The sequence below is a fragment of the Stegodyphus dumicola genome, chromosome 7, assembly GCF_044657685.1.
Source record: "Stegodyphus dumicola isolate Sdum_Otavi_A_Nest chromosome 7, ASM4465768v1".
NCBI classification, from domain to species: domain Eukaryota; kingdom Metazoa; phylum Arthropoda; class Arachnida; order Araneae; family Eresidae; genus Stegodyphus; species Stegodyphus dumicola.
The window spans coordinates 18,371,953-18,388,193 of record NC_140774.1 but is presented as its reverse complement, the minus strand read 5'-3'; the positions used below and the strand labels follow the sequence as shown (position 1 = coordinate 18,388,193).

General features: G+C 33.0%; 1 protein-coding gene across 16 annotated transcripts in view; it reads left to right on the top strand.

Moving 5' to 3' along the window:
- The window catches only part of LOC118184279 (tyrosine-protein phosphatase Lar-like), a 732,937-nt gene that overhangs the window by 256,752 nt on the left and 459,944 nt on the right, over positions 1–16,241 (top strand). For 10 of the 16 annotated variants that reach the window (XM_085819922.1, XM_085819931.1, XM_085819929.1 and 7 more), the window contains exon 1: positions 10,321–10,599. The exons of 1 other annotated variant lie outside the window; for it this stretch is intronic. The gene's annotated coding sequence lies outside the window, so the exon portion shown is untranslated. Of the gene's footprint in view, positions 1–10,319; positions 10,600–16,241 lie in introns of those variants that run through there. 5 more of the 16 variants (XM_085819920.1, XM_085819919.1, XM_085819917.1 and 2 more) reach the window with 1 other exon arrangement.

Genomic DNA, 16,241 nt, shown 5'->3' with positions numbered 1-16,241 from the left:
TGATGAATGAGAAATCATCATTTATCCAACCAGAACAACTAGCTTCTACGTCCAGTTTCGACGTTCGCGGGCCCAATGTACGCACAGTTGACCATGAAGATGAAGCTTGGTCAACAGAGATACAAGAGTGCTGGCGCTGGGTTTGGGGACTACGCCAGCAGTCCCCATATCCAATTATTATCGCAGTTATTATTATGGGGACATATCCAACATATCTGGAGATATATCCAATATATATGGGGATACGCACAGTTGAATGTACGCACAGTACGCACAGTTGACCATGAAGATGAAGCTTGTAAGCACAGCACACAATGTACTCACAGTTGACCATGAAGATGAACCTTGGTCAACAGAGATACAAGAGTGCTGGCGCTGGATATGGGGACTACGCCAGCAGTCCCCATATCCAATTATTATCGCAGTTGGATATGGAGACATATCCAACATTTATCTGGGGATATATCCAATATATATGGGGATATCCAATATATGGGGATATCCAATATATATGGGGATATGTCCAATATGGGGACATATCCAATATGGTCCCCATATCCAACTGTTATCGCAGTTGGACATATCACAGTCCCCATATCCAACAGTATCCCCTGAACTATGTATTCCGAAGCACTTGCACTTGGACCTGTATTGTATTGAGCTGTGGGGCTGATTTTGCTGTATCAAGCAAGACAGTCTAAGACATCCTTTTCCCTTGATGACACGGGGACGTCCAACACCATGGCGTCTACTCCTGATTTCACCGTCATTTATCCACTTTGCACAAATACTAGCACCGTCAGATCGTGAACTACTTACCAATCGTGCGGTTTCCTAGATACTCGTTCCGAATCTTCGGGCCATTACAATCTGCTGTCTATCAAATTGGCTTAGATCTGCAGCCTTTCCCATCACTCGAAAAAGAAAGTACGAGAATTATTCCTTATCTTCTCCAGCAGCAGTTAAATACCATTCTCACTTAATCACGTGCTCTCCACGTCGTTCATACAAGTTCATTGAAAGATGTGGGAATGGTCATGATGTTTTGTCTCATCAGTGTACAATAAAATACAAATAAATTACATTGTTTAACACTAAAATACAAATGCAGTGAACATAAACGAAGTATCACTGCATATGATACTGTATATAGATTTTTCAACCTATCCAGAAAGTAGGTGCAATATTCAGGAGGTCCAGTATAGCCGACTCTGCCATTTCTATTACATTTAAAGTCTAGAATAGTTGGATTAGAACTACTTGATTAAATCAGTGTGATCAAAGCAGCGATAACTTTAGTTTATTATTAAAATCAATGACTATTTTTCTGAAATTATTATGCTAACTAGATTCAATAAAATCATTATACAATACATTGGTACATCGAAAATATTCATGTTTTGGAAAAATCAAATTAAAAAAAAATAATTTTGGACAAATAACGAAATATGACTGTAAATACGGTCTCCTTGTTCCTATACTTACAAGTTTTATATTGGTTATGAAAAAATAAAATTGTAAGGACTCCCGTACGACCAAAATTGACCGGGATATATAATTTCAAAATTTGCAGTTTTAGATATCACTTTTAACTTGCGTCGAGAGATCGGCTAATTTAGAATAATTCTACGAAATAAGTGTAAATGAAGTGCAGCGAAAAATGTGTATAATTTAAGGCTGTATAAGGAGGTCATGTGATGTCCACATCAGGATGTTTTATAATAATAATTTCAGGCGGCTCCCTAGGCAAATTGATACCAATTTTGTAAAAACAAGTATGTGAAAGCTCAAATACCTTAAGAAGATTTGTATGTATTTACTCTTAAGCATATTCTGTAGTGCTGAAATTTTTTTGCTGTTTAATCTGTCTGTATACTAACTTATACTAGTTTTCACATTCCCCAACTTGCGAGAGTTACAGAATAATTATTACAAATAAACAACTCCCAGTTTTGTCAAGGTTATCACAAAGACATCAAATATTCTATCGCAAATTCCTTAGGGGGCGTTACTTAATGTAATTATGCCTCTCCTGAAGATAAAGGAATTCCCTCGACTCTGCGTTATAATATTATTCAAACTTTCATTCTTTAATCTTTAACAATTATATTTTTTTGTTTTTAATGTTTTTTTAATGTTCAGGATGTATTTATTAAGTCTTATCAATGGCAGTTCTTCCCCTTATCTTTCATATATGGTAATTATGGAGTAATTTAATTAAATTATCTGGATTTTTGTGTCTACTTCGAGGTTAAATTTAGCCAATATCGAGACTAAAAGCACCTATCTTGCCTAAGGGGAAAAAAAAAAAAAAAAAAAGTTTTTTCACGATCCCCCGAAAATGCTCTTTTAAAATTTAATATTGTTACGACATGTCCAGGCGCGGTGAGATAGCTTCCCCGCAAAGCAGTTTTAGGGTCACCATAAAATGGCAAAATAAGACAGGGTAGCCACATCTGGCGATAAATCGCCCATTTGGCGGCAAAATTGGCGATTGCCATGGACGGATGGGGAACTTTCTGGAACGAATTCTTACCGGTTTAGTCCAGAATGATCTCGAACACCAGCCAAAAGCTATATAAATCCTGCTAGTACGCGGATAGTTAGTACGAGTGAGTGCCTCGTCGAGAGGGCAAGTCAGTGTGCATCGAGGAGTGCGAGTCAGTGTGTCTCGAGTTAGTCAGTCCGTGCGGAGTCGATCGAGGTGACAGCCAAGCAGCGAGTCCCGATTGGGTCGTTGAGTGCATCGAATCTCATAGTGTATCGCGGTTAGTGCATCGTCGAGAGAGTATGTTAAGCTCCGGGAACGACTGAACCGAATAGTCGAGAACTGTGCTCTGTGGGTCGTCGAGTGCATCGCGAGTTGCAGCGTGGAGAATCTCGAGAGTACGTGGAGTTCCGAGAACGACCGAGCAGAGTTGGGAACTGTACTCTGTTGCTTTGCAGTGACGCTGTCTTCACCGTGATAGCCTGATAGCCTGAACGCTGTGTTTCTGATTGTTCCAGCGAGTGTATAGTAGATCTTTGACGACTGTAAAAGTGTTTTGGAGATGTCCTAATTAATATTGGTAAATAAAATGTGTTTCGATATTTCACCAGTCATAAAGTGTTGACTGATTCACTCCAAACCTGCACGAACCCGTGAAGAAAATAACGTAACAATATGGTTTATCACTAGAAAATGCCGATAGAGATGACCCAAGAGGAATAGCGAAACATTTTATAGGGTATTAATTTAGAAGTCAAACAACAAAAATCAGCGTTATATTTTCAAATTTTCACAGGACTAATTTCGATGGTTTTACCGAACCATCATCCTCAGCTGCAAAAGCGCAAATGGAGCTGCAAAAGCGCAATCCTCAGAGGCAAAAGCGCAAAAAGCCATTTGCGATTTTGTTTGATTATTGTTTGACTTCTAAATTAATATTTGTTCGGGGTGTTATTGTATCTTAATTTTATAGGATATCAGATGAATATGCATCTGGACTAATACAAGAACGCTTTATATTTTCTAACTGTTTAAAAAATTTAAAAAGTATGTAATGCAATTCTATAAAAACATTTAATATTAATTACATATGTTATAAGGTATTTTCTCCCTCCTTTCCGCATGCGTTAGTGGTGTAACTGGAAGCACACTCGACGCGTATTCGAGAGGCCCCGGGATTCGAGTTCCGGCGAAGGCAATCCACATTTTTTACGTCTCGCGTATCAAAAACCCTAATGACTACAGTATCATGAACAGAATATGTTTTTATTTCAACCAATAGGATTGAAAAGTATAAAAGTAGTGCTCTTAACTGCATCTTTTGCTTTTAAATAGTTTAACTTGTTAATGAATTACAGGCACATTAAATACTAACTTCAGATTTTCAACAAACCCGAATAAAAAGTGAAACAACCCAAAATCATCTTTCGAGACTAATAGCCATTCTGGAATTTAAAAAATCTGATGTGTGCACCGCATGACTTCCTTGTACGGAATATTAAATTAAACCCATATTTTCTTGCATTTCATTTAAACTTATTGGATTGAATTAAATCTACTTGGTCGATAGCGCATAAATCACAATAGAATAAATGCGCTCTTTAAAATTCACTCTGTTTGTTTACCATGGCGACACTCTGGCGCTAGGCTCACTTAACAGTGTTATATTTCGTTCATATTATAACTCAGAATGCACAAAATTTATATCATTTAATGAATTATCTAATCGTTGTCACATGTTCTATTCAAATATTATAATAAAGCTAGAACGGCGTATAAAATAAATTAAGCAAACAAAACAAAAAAGAAACAGTTTTTCACCGACGATTGAGTATTTCTCATTCAATTAATTCAGTTCTCACTTCGCGACAAAGCAAAAATATATTAAAACTTAAGATGTCTGTATTGAAAATTATGAAGTAAATCTCAAACACTTAATTCTGAAGGTACTCGTTTTTGAGTTATGCGAGATACGTTCGTACGCACAGGCGCCACGGAAAATTCTTTTCAGAATTCATTTTAAGTCAGTTTTATAATTTTTTTTTGGGGGGCGGAAGAGTCCTTTATGCTGACTTTACGCGCATATGTCACGCCAAAATATCGTTAAATTGCATTCGATGCAAATGGTTATTTGCGCTGAAATATGATGCCTGAAACTTTTCGCGATTACAATACTTAAAAAGAAACAATGAAAAAAAAAAAAAAAATCTGAACTGTTTTATATTTTAACCGTCGCCAAAAGTTTCCTTACAACTAACTAGTATAAGCGTTAGAATTTGTATACTTGTTTCGATGTCCATGATAGAGTATTCGGTACTTGTATTTTATGTTCCAAACATCAAAATGTTTTAAATAAAATACATTTTTTTGTCCCTCACATGATACTGTAACGTGTATTTTTATATTTTTTTAGAGTAGAGGCTTAATAGGGCTCATTTTAAACTCATCATTTTATTTTTATATAGCTGAAAAATAATCACTTTGGGCTTATTCTAAAGATATGCTCTTAATAATTAATACTTTGGGTTCACTAAAAAATGAAATGACCTTTAATCCTCGTCAAAATTAATAAATATACAGACAGATATGCTAATAAGTTAACTTTTCATTCATTTGTAACCACACATTTGATTAATATGATATACGGTTTTACACAAATGTGTGGAACAGAAGACAGAAACATTTGCCAATTCGGCGGAAGTACCGTGTATGGTCAAGATGACATGACCATCTAAACGTGCCACATCATCGAGACAGCTTATTAAGAATTTGAAAATAGGGTGATCGACGGATGTGAAAAGATTTGTGCATCCTGCGGAAGGAGGTCCGATCGAGAATGCTCCTCTTATTGATTCCAGATTGCTACATGCTTCCCACGCAAAATTTTTCTTCCCGGAAATTCGAGGTTCATGCTCTCATGTTAATTGCGATCTGATGACAATGATAAATGCGAAATGGATAGTTATTATTTATTACACTATCAGAGAACTACTAAACTGGGTAAAATCGCTAAGAGAGGTATTGAATGTTCTGCCAAAATATATTTACTATAAAATTTGAATTTGATGATGAATGTATCCTTAGACGTATTTGAAGTCAAAAGTTTAAAACTTGATGGCTAAATATAAATATAAAATTATATATGTTAAAATATTTGTAGTTGGGCACAAATGTCAGGTTAAGTTTTTATTAAATAGCATAAGGCATGTAAGGGCTGTCTGCCTAAAGGGAGAGATGCCATTGTGGATGAATTTCGAAGGTAAACTGACCTTTCAGTGGGTATTAAAAAATGCATGTAATTTTCATTCAAACTATATTTATACATATTTCTATGAAAAAATTCTGGTATATGTTAAATTATTGTAAATTACTTTACTCGAAAAATATAGTGTATGCACAGAAATTAAAGATCTGTGCACGCCGAAAATGAAAAATATTAAATATATATGGGTATTTACGCATATCTTTGCAAAATGCATGCATTTGCCTTTAGCAAAATTATTTATAAATGTGAATGTGAAGGATGTGAAGGATTTATTCATTCATACTCCTCTGAAAGGTACTGTGAAGAAATGTAGTTATTAAATATGTATAAATTTATAATGAGTATAAATATTATCTAAATATATAATAGCCTTAACATTTAATTGTAAACATAAAGTTAAATTCTGTTGAAACTTTTATAAAACTATTTAAGCAAGGATTATTTGTACTGGAAAGCAATCTGTTAAAAGGTGTAAAGCAAATTCTATGAGATGCGTACTTAAAGAAATAATCAAGAAGAATTACTAAAATATGAATTCTTGAAATTAAGGGTAAAAAAAATCAGGTAAGTATTAAAAGAATTATTATTATTTCCTTACATTTTATAATAACTCAGTTACAACGTTTAAATACTAGTATTAAAAAAATCTTTATTTTATTTTATTTTATTTTTTTTATTTTTATTTTTTTTTTTTTTTTTAAATTTCCTTTCAGAAATATTCATAGAAAATTAAGCACAGGGAAATCAGCACCAGTATTTAACGCCTTTCACTATTAAAATAAAAAGGTGCTCTAATTTGAAATGAACCATATAGAGCATTAATTATAAACTGATTCAGGGTTTTCGATTTAAATGATGCCTCAGAAGCTAAAAAATCATCTCATATTTGAGAAAGTATTTTAGGAAGAAGCTCTGTAAATAGAATAGAAATGGTGCCTAATTTTAATGTTTATAATACAATAGACTTTGATCTAAATTTTTGTAATCCTTAACCGAATAAAATTGAATTTGCTTAAAATTTTTTTCTAATATAATTAAAGAAAACTTGTGAAAATATTTCATTCAAATTAAACTGCTCTGAGCAAACTGTTCTGGAAAAAGTACATAAAAATATATTCTGTTCACATACTTAGGACTCCGAAATACTCTAGAAAAAGAAAATATATACATTTATATGTATATTTACGACGTAATTACAAAATATTTACATCCGAACATATCAAAACCATTGATCTTAATGGCAAGTCAGCGAATGTTTTGGTCTCCACGAGGGAATCACTACTTCTAAGCAATATATGGGGAAAACCAATTAGGACCTCGCCTCTTACTTCCTACTTCCATAATATATACATGTTTGGCACTGCCGATTGCTATAAAAAAAGGGTAAGGTATTCTTCCGCCTTCTTAGCATGTCTTCGTGGTGTAACGGTCAGTAAGATCGGCGCGTATCCGAGATGTCCATGTTTCGATCCCCGGCGAGGACATTACTAATTTTATATCTCTCCTGCTCTAAAAAAATATGTCTCTACAGTGGTGCCCGATCTAAAAAAGGTGGTGACTGGTAATTCTCAGGATTTGGCGACTAGGTGCCCTAAACTCCAGTCGCCCTTTAAAGGGGGAAGTATGTAAGGTATTTCTCCCGCCTTCTTAGCATACCTTCCTGGTGTAAGGGTCAGCACGTTCGTCGCTTATTCGAGAGGTCCGTGGTTCGAGTCCCGGCGAGAACATTGCTCATTTTTCACTTCTCCTGCTTCGAAATAACCTAATGTCTCTACAAAAAGAGGTGCGCAACTAATAAATATAGTTAGTCCATATCCAAAATTTATAGCAGTCCCATATCCAAAATTTTAAGGTTCTATTGCTAATCGTTTTTGAGTTATGCGAGATATACGCTCGCACGTACAGGTGTCAGGGAAAAAAAAATCCATATTGAATCAGTTTTATAAGCTGTTTTGGTATAAACAATCCTTTATTTTTTTCCGTACGCGCACTAAAAAAAGTAGTTAAAATGGATTCAGGAACTGCCAAAATGGATATTTACTCTGAAATATGATAGCCGAAATCTTTCGGGATTATTATACTTCCTTTACTTCATATAAATAAGTTAACTTTAAAAAAATTAAAACATAAAATTATCTAAATTACTCATGCAGATTTAGATAGGAAATAACTGAATTTATTTGAATGAAATTTCATTCAACGAGATTTTGCTATGTGGAGGTACAAGACAAGAGCCTACATCAAAGATTAAAGACAGATTATTCTAGTCCGGGCGCCCAGGTACAGCGTTCTCTCTAGGATACTAAAAGCCAGTTTTTTCTCATGAGACAAAAACAGTATTTAGAAGGAAGAAGAATAGGAGGATTTGGGGGCCCTTTAAAACTTGAGGCTAGGCTCTGAATTTGCCACTCTTCTTGGTCGTGTGGTGTTGTGGTGGTGTATTTAATTATGGCAAAGCACACTAGGGCTATCTGCCTAAGAGGAGGGATGCCTTTCGTGGATGACTTTCTAAGGGAAACTGGCTCGTATACACGTTACACATGGGGAAAACCACGAAAACACCCATGCAGCCAGCCCGTTCTCGGGATTCCACTCTTCTTGATATACAAAGAAATAACTATAAAAAATGCCAAAATGACATATAGGGAAATATGTAACTTTAATTCTAACATGTTAAAATTTATACTATTATTAGTCCAAAGGGGCAATTTGCCCTGAAGGACTATTGACTTCGTTTTGGCTTTTTGCGGTGAAAACTATAAATGGCGAATCACTTTTCAAATTGTTGCCACCAAATATTAGAGCCTTCTATCATATTTAAACAAATTAAATGATGAAAAATCTGCGTGAATGTATGTATAATTCTCGCACTGTCATAAAACAACGGTACTTAGAGCCATCAAAATTTGAATAACGTAATCTTTCATATGGTCATGTGGAAGCCCTAATTTAAATTTGAAATTTGTTTTATTATCGGTTTCATAATTTGTAACACTTCACCGAATTTTTCATTACAAAACTAAACGATTTCAAAGCGAGCAGTGGAAACACTGTACGAAAAAAAATTTTTTTTTTTTTATCTCCATCGCGCCAGACTCTGTGTTGGAAATTCTAAAGATATGCTCATTTTAAAATTATTTTGCCATATTGCTATTGAACTGAATTTTATGGTTGGAGTACGTAGACTATGATATTTAATAAATAAAGGTAACACAAAAAACATTAAAAAAACGCCCCTTTGGATGTAATTAAAAATCTGGAGCTTCTCGCATTTTTTTTGGGAGGGAAGCCCCCCTTTTTTTAGCAAAACCGTCAGTGACATTGTAAATGTTTATTTCATGGCTCTTCGTATATAGATTGTAAACAAAGATTTCTTAAAAGAAAAATATACATTTGTAGTTCTTGATTTTTTAAATGATTAAATGATTTTTATTTAGAAAATTTTGCTCACAACTAGGAACACTTCAGCAACTGACAGGAAAGTTCGCATTGATGTTACAATATTTGAAACTTAGTTCTGGAAATCGTATTTAAAAAAAAAAAAAAAAAACTGCAAAAATTTAAAAGGACTGCCCTTCCACGTTCGTGTTCCAATTTTCCTAGCAATGAAATTCCGAAACACTTCTTTTTTTAACACGGAATCCTTCCTTATCAGTGTCACCATCATTATAATTTAGTTGATATTCCTAATTTGCATTCAAAAGTTTCGATGGAATGGAAAACGTATAATAAAGTGTAGATATTCAAATCATGTGATAATTTTTTTGAATACCTTATCTAGATCAACAACTCTTTTTCTCCTCAATTTAAATTCCATATTGGTGTTTAGATTTAATTATACTTCACGTACCTCGAAGATCCACTTCATTTAACCCCTACAAAATAACGTTTCACATATACCGCTGCCTATGCCTCCCTTCTAGCTCCCACTGCCCGGCCTTGTGAGCTTCTGTTGCAGATGAGGCAATATTCAGGCCTGAAATATAACACATAAGGCCCACCAGCGGCCGAGCGGTAAAAAAGCCGCTGAAACTGGTAGTTTGTTCCGGGGTTCGAGTCCCGGCAAACGGGCTGGCTGTATGGGCGTTTTCGCGGCTCCCTCAAAAAGACTTTCACAGGGCATCCCTCCTTTTCTATGTAGTGCCTAAAGAAGGAGCACGTAATAAGTAAACAAAAACAAACAAAAAAAAATCATGTATAACATATAAGTTCAGATTAAAAGGAAAAAAAATATATATATATGTGTAGCACATAAGTTCAGATTAAAAGAAAAGGAAAAAAAAAAAAAAAAAGAATACAACAACAGCAGCAAAACATATATAAAATGTTACGAAAATTTGAGATCTTGTTATTTTGCCTAAAAAAAGCCTGTATTTACATTGTTGATATTTACAGATATATTATTACATGATAGGATATTCTGCAATGGTAATGTAGACTTGAAAGTTTCTTAAAAATTTTTCTTGCATTGGCGGACGAAAAAAAAGTGTGATCGAGCGATAAATATCACTCACAGTGAAATACGGCACTGTTTACTACGATATGGCAACCCTACTGTCGGCCATAGTGGATAATGGTGAATGAAAACACAAGACGCTAGGGATGCGGTGATCTCATTTTTGTGTTTGTGTACAATATGATCAATTTTCGATAAAAATGCGAGGTGAAAGAGTTTTTTTACACTGTGCAGCTTAAGTGTTGCGGCCGTATCTGGTGAAAATCTCTGTGATTCAAGGGTGAAAGATCTCATTTGAAACAAACGGTGTTGAGAGGAACTCCCATGCAACATCAACACACCAAACTGTGCCGCTGTTTGTGAGATTTAGGCCTAGTACTTGTCATCTGAGTAAGTAATGTTTCCAATTATATAGCACCGAAACGAACATAATGTTGGCCTGGGTGATGTGCAAATAATTATAGGCATTTATTGCAGCTGACAAAATAAGTGTAGTGTTCTTAACACATAGAAAACTGGTATCCATGAGAATTTGGCGAAAATTAGAATTTTGGTGTGATTCTTTTATGCTCGTAAAAATAAATTCTGAGGATGTTCCAACTCGAAATTATAGTTTATTGAAAGCTTTACTTGCAGATGTGCATTCTTTAATTTAGAAGCATCGTGTGGTAATGCTGTATTGCTGAAAAAAAAATACAGGATTGTTCTTTTTGAAGGATTTATCACAGATGACCATAAGAATATCTTTTTTTGTGTGTGTGTATATTAAAGTATTCATATATTTACGTTAGAGTTTGTGCAATAATTAGTGTCGTATTTGAGCGTTCTTACTCAGTTCCTTAAAGCTATATCTATAGAATGTTTATGTATATGAAAAGGGTTCAAATTTCTTATGGAATTTTACAGTTTTTTGTGCTCAGACTGGTTTTTGCCTCTCCAAAAATGATTCTGAAGAAAATTTTGGTTCACGAAGAGATTATTTATATTATATTTAAAAGATAGTCTGCGTTCCTTCGTATAAATATATATTCATTAAAAAACATCTGTCAAATGTATTCGAACTAATTTCTATCTATTCAAAACAATATAAAATTGCAGGTACTTACAAATGTTAATATGTTTTTAAATTTCCTGCCAAAAAACTAACATAAATGGTAAAATTTTGTTACATGTGTGAAAATCACTTTTTCTCGTTCCTGGATAAACATATGTTCTAATTTATTTTTTCTTAATATTAGTCAAATCGCATTATCATGAAATAATACTTTGTATTATAGATGAAAGTGAAGCTTAAACAATATCCAGTGTGCAAGTGATATTGGTTTTAAAATAAATGCAGTGCATTTTGAAAGAATGATTTATAAAGAGCTATGAAAAACTTCTCGAAATCTCCAAAATATTTTATTAAAACACATATTGATCTAACGGGAATTTTTTAAAAAATTGTTTATTTTGCAAAAAATAGATTTATAAAAACCTTTTTTATTCATGTCTTCATAAATTGATCTGTAATTAAATTTATACACTTTTAATATATAGTTTTCAACTAGTATACAGTTCTCTGAATTTGCTTTAATTAATTTAATTATTTCGTCTATTAGTTGTCTTTAAAAAGTCGTTTCCTTTTGTTATGTATAAAACATGTGCATAAATTTATATTCCTTCTTTGGGGGGGGGGGGGAGGGAGAACTCTTGTTTTCAAGATTATTTTGTTATAGTTTTGTCTGTTTTTTTTTTTTTTTTTTTTTTTTTTTTTTTTAAATATGTGAACGGATAAACTGAAGGTATTATATCCTTTAAAAACCACCAGTTTCTATGTTTGCCCAAAATTATTATTATAATTTTATTTATCCGTTATTCATACAGGTTTAGCATATTTCACTTGAAAACTGAAGAGCATTTAAATTAACTAAAACTGGAAGTAGTTTATGGCAACATCTGTGAAATTTCATTTCAGAGTTGAAGGGCATATAAGTTCCTTCTCATTTTGAAAGAATTTTATGGCAATACATAAACATCAGTTGAAAGGGTAAGTAATAAATTAAAATTTATCCAAGATTGCAAACTTTGTGAAAGCAAGTGAGTTCTCTGTTAAAACTTAAATGCCTTTAAGTTTATTCAAAATTAAATGTAATTTAAATCCGTGATAAGTTAATTTTTTATTAATGATTTAGGAAATAGGAGGCAAAATATTATATATGTTGTCTAATTTCTTTCATTTAAACAATTTTTAAGATGGTTTAAATTTATAAGGTAAAATAATGTTATTTGCATTACTCACCTTGACAGTTTTTTGCACTCGTATATGCTCTTGACAGTAGTATAAATTTCTTCAGCAGTTTTTTTTAATGTGTTGCTTGTTAACTTCATAAATGGAAATGTGAGATTTCCCCGAGGACATTTTTGCCACCAGACTATTTTTAGATTCTTGATTCAGATTAACTATTAGTTTGTCTGATTTTCATAGAAATTCTGAAATTATTATGAAATAAAATTAATTTACTAGAATATTTGCAAGTAGTGTATTTTAATGTCTAATGAATATAACTTCATCTCCATTCAAACTTTTCCCAAAGTCAGGAGTGACATAAAAAAAGTGTAATTTTGAATTTGTAACCTGCAAATATTTATTGTAAAGCAAATGTAATTGTGTCAGTTTATAAATTTTTAATTTCTATTTTAAATATTCATAATAATTTTTTTATGTAATAAATGCATAAATTAAAGAAAATAAGCAATTGAAGAGAATTTTTTTTTAACTGAAACAGTTTATTTTTTTTTACTATTGAATTGTTTTGTATAAAGCAAAAGTGGGTATCCAGGTCAGATTCAGAAATGTATGTGTGTATGTGCATATATGTATGTGTATACACATACATACATACATATAGACATGCATACATGCATCCACTCATTTCTGACTCCTGTTCCAATAACAGAAGAGTACTGGATAAAGCAGTTTATTAATTTTAAAATTCACGGATTAATTAATCCACTATTTTATAAATAAATATAATAATTAGAAATCTGTTAAATAATAAATGTAATAATAAAAAACTTTATTTTCTTTCCACTATAAATAAAACAAGCAAACTAAATAAGCATCACTTTTTTATTTTCTTCAAACATCCTAATTTTAAAATGTTTTGGTCAACAATTTTGAAAAAGTAGCAATACTGCCTGGAGAATATTCTTAATCAGATTGAACTTATAATTATTTGAATCTCATAATATTTGTAAACAGCCGCTGTTTGGTCATTTTAAGCATTTTTGTAGCTGTTTTAATTTTAGATTCAGTGTTACTAACGTTTCAGAATTGTTGCTCTGGACATTTAAAAATTAGGATGTAAAGGAGAATAATAATAATACATATATAAAATTTTGTGTTTTATTTTTTAGTGAAAAGAAAATAAATGTTTTCTATTATTTTATTTGTAATTATTATTATTTATTACAACCAAAACTTTTCTCTATGTGTGCTTACACATTGGATAACTCTGCACTTTAGCTTCAGTCTCTGCAGTGCTAAACTAGCAATTTCACCAGGCTCGCTTTCTATTGCAATAATATTAGAAATGTAAATGTTCTTGAATAGGTGACTAGAGTGCCAAGCGAACTATGGCCACAAATGTCAGTTACAAGTAAAAATGGAATTAAAATTGCCACGACTGCCAAGATTTTAGATATTAGGAAATCAACATTATTAGCATACTAAGCAATCAGAATTCTTCCTCTTAAATATGGAGCTACTATCTATCCTATATAGTACGCATTGACACTGCTCCATCTTTTCCTTGCTATTATTACATATATGTATATGTAATATAATGCAAAATAAATGAAAAGAAATAATATGTTTAAAATTCATCTGATGTTGAATTTGGAATAAGACACATGCAGAAATCAAAAACCCAAATCAAACTGCAAAGAAAGAGGCAAAACATGCAAAAAAACAAAAGTGAGAAATGAAATTTACACCTTTTACCATATCATCATCAAGAAGGTGGTGCAATAAAACAAATAAATCAATCAGCCTGTTTCTGAACTAACAAAGACAAAATTAAAGTTTAAAACTTAAAATAATCTAAAAAAATATCAAAGTAACCTGTGTCTCTATCATTTAAAATTTTTATGCAGTAATTGCGTGCCATAGAGTGAAACATGCTCCTAATTATTTCCCATCTGCACTGCCAGTAGCTGCTGACTGCTGTGAATTTGACTGGGTTCGGTCCCCTGCTGATGGACTGGTTGCATAATTAGTTTTCATGTGTTTTTTCATGTGTAGCATGAATATGAGCCAGTTTCCCTTGTAAAGTTCTTTACAAAAGCATCTATCCTCTTAGACAGATAGCTCTCGTGTGCTTAGCTATACTCTAATAACCAATCAACCATGTTCCGTCATAAAGGTAATGGTGCCTAGGTCTGCCAGTATTCAGCAAGACACGAATCATCATGAGGATGCTGCAGGCTGATGGTGCCAGGACCTTATGAAGATCAGATTTAAATCTGGAAAGTTTTCATAAAAGTGCTGATACCATCATGATGTGTTAGTACATCCCCAATAGTGTAGGTAGAGCTTTTGCCACTCAGCATGTTACATTTGGCTTCTCTCTCAAAGTACACGAAAAAATCAATTTTAAGATGGCAAAATGACATATAAGGAAACAAATAAGAGCTGTGTGTTAATTTTCAAAGTAAAACTATAATTTCAATACTTTAAAGTGCAAATATTTTTTTTTTTTTTTTTACCAAAATTATCGGTGTCATTTTAGAAGACTGTTTCATTACTCCAGTCGTTCTTCTCTAGATAGTACAGTATTTATTAAATATAAAATACTCGTTTTTAGGCCTCAGGCTATCTTAAACCTATTTTATTTTTAGAAAATCTTCTCTCACATGGAGTAATACTTGCAACTTTTGTGAGGACAATTTACACGATTTAGAATTTTGTTTGAGTCTGTATTTTAGAACAAATTGTAAAAGTTCAAAGCGACTGTCCTTCTATCTCTTGGCTTCACCTTCCTAAGCCGTACCAGAAATAAAACTCTGAAGTATTTCTCCTCTCTCGCTGTATTTCTCTCATGCTTCGTACTTCTGTTGAGTGTAAAAAATTCATCTCTTGCCTTATGTGGTTTTCCTTTTCTATATGGAGAATTTTAATCTTTGGAAAGGTAGGTGTTGTGAACTTTGCTATAATTGAATGAATCTCAATTAGTTATTCTGTTGTGAAGATCCATGTGACTAACCCCTATATGTTTTCACTGTTCCTTCTGCCCCTCGGTATAGCTGTGCTAATGCACACTCAAGTTTATATTTTTGTAAACAAGCTTCCCGCTTGGGAATTTTGTTTACCCATGTGTAACACAAAACAAGTTAATTTTTCTTAGAAGATCCTTTATGAAGGTATTTCTTGACTTAAATAACCTTGTATTTTGCCATACTCTATTGAGCTTTTCAGAGTAGAGATAATACTTCCATAGTGTCTTGGTGTAATGGTACTAAGATCTTTGTAAATATTGCCTTTGTTTAGTTTTTATTTTATTATTATTATTATTTTCTTTTTCAATTTAGAGGCTGACCCTTTATATAGGTGCTGACGCACCAGTGGGAAGGCTTCTGCTGCAGCAAAATTTAGCTCGCCTGTGTTCATGCTCTGAGCAGCAGAAGTTTTTGGATCTGTCATAAAGACACACATTTAAACAGTATTTATTACATAAATTATTTTAGACTCTATTTTCATAAACTTACATTCATTAAGATGACATTTACATTATAAAAGAAAGTAAGAAAGCAAAATATCTTAAATTATAAGGTAATGTACACTGAAGTGACAAAAGTCATGGGATACCTCCTAATATTTTGTCGGTCCTCCTTTTGCCCGGTGAAGTGCAGCAACTCGACGTGGCATGGACTCAACAAGTCGTTGGAAGTCCCCTGCAGGAATATTGAGCCATGCTGCCTCTATAGACGTCCATAATTGTGAAAGTGTTGACGGTGGTGGTTTTTGGGCACGAACTGACCTCTCGATGATG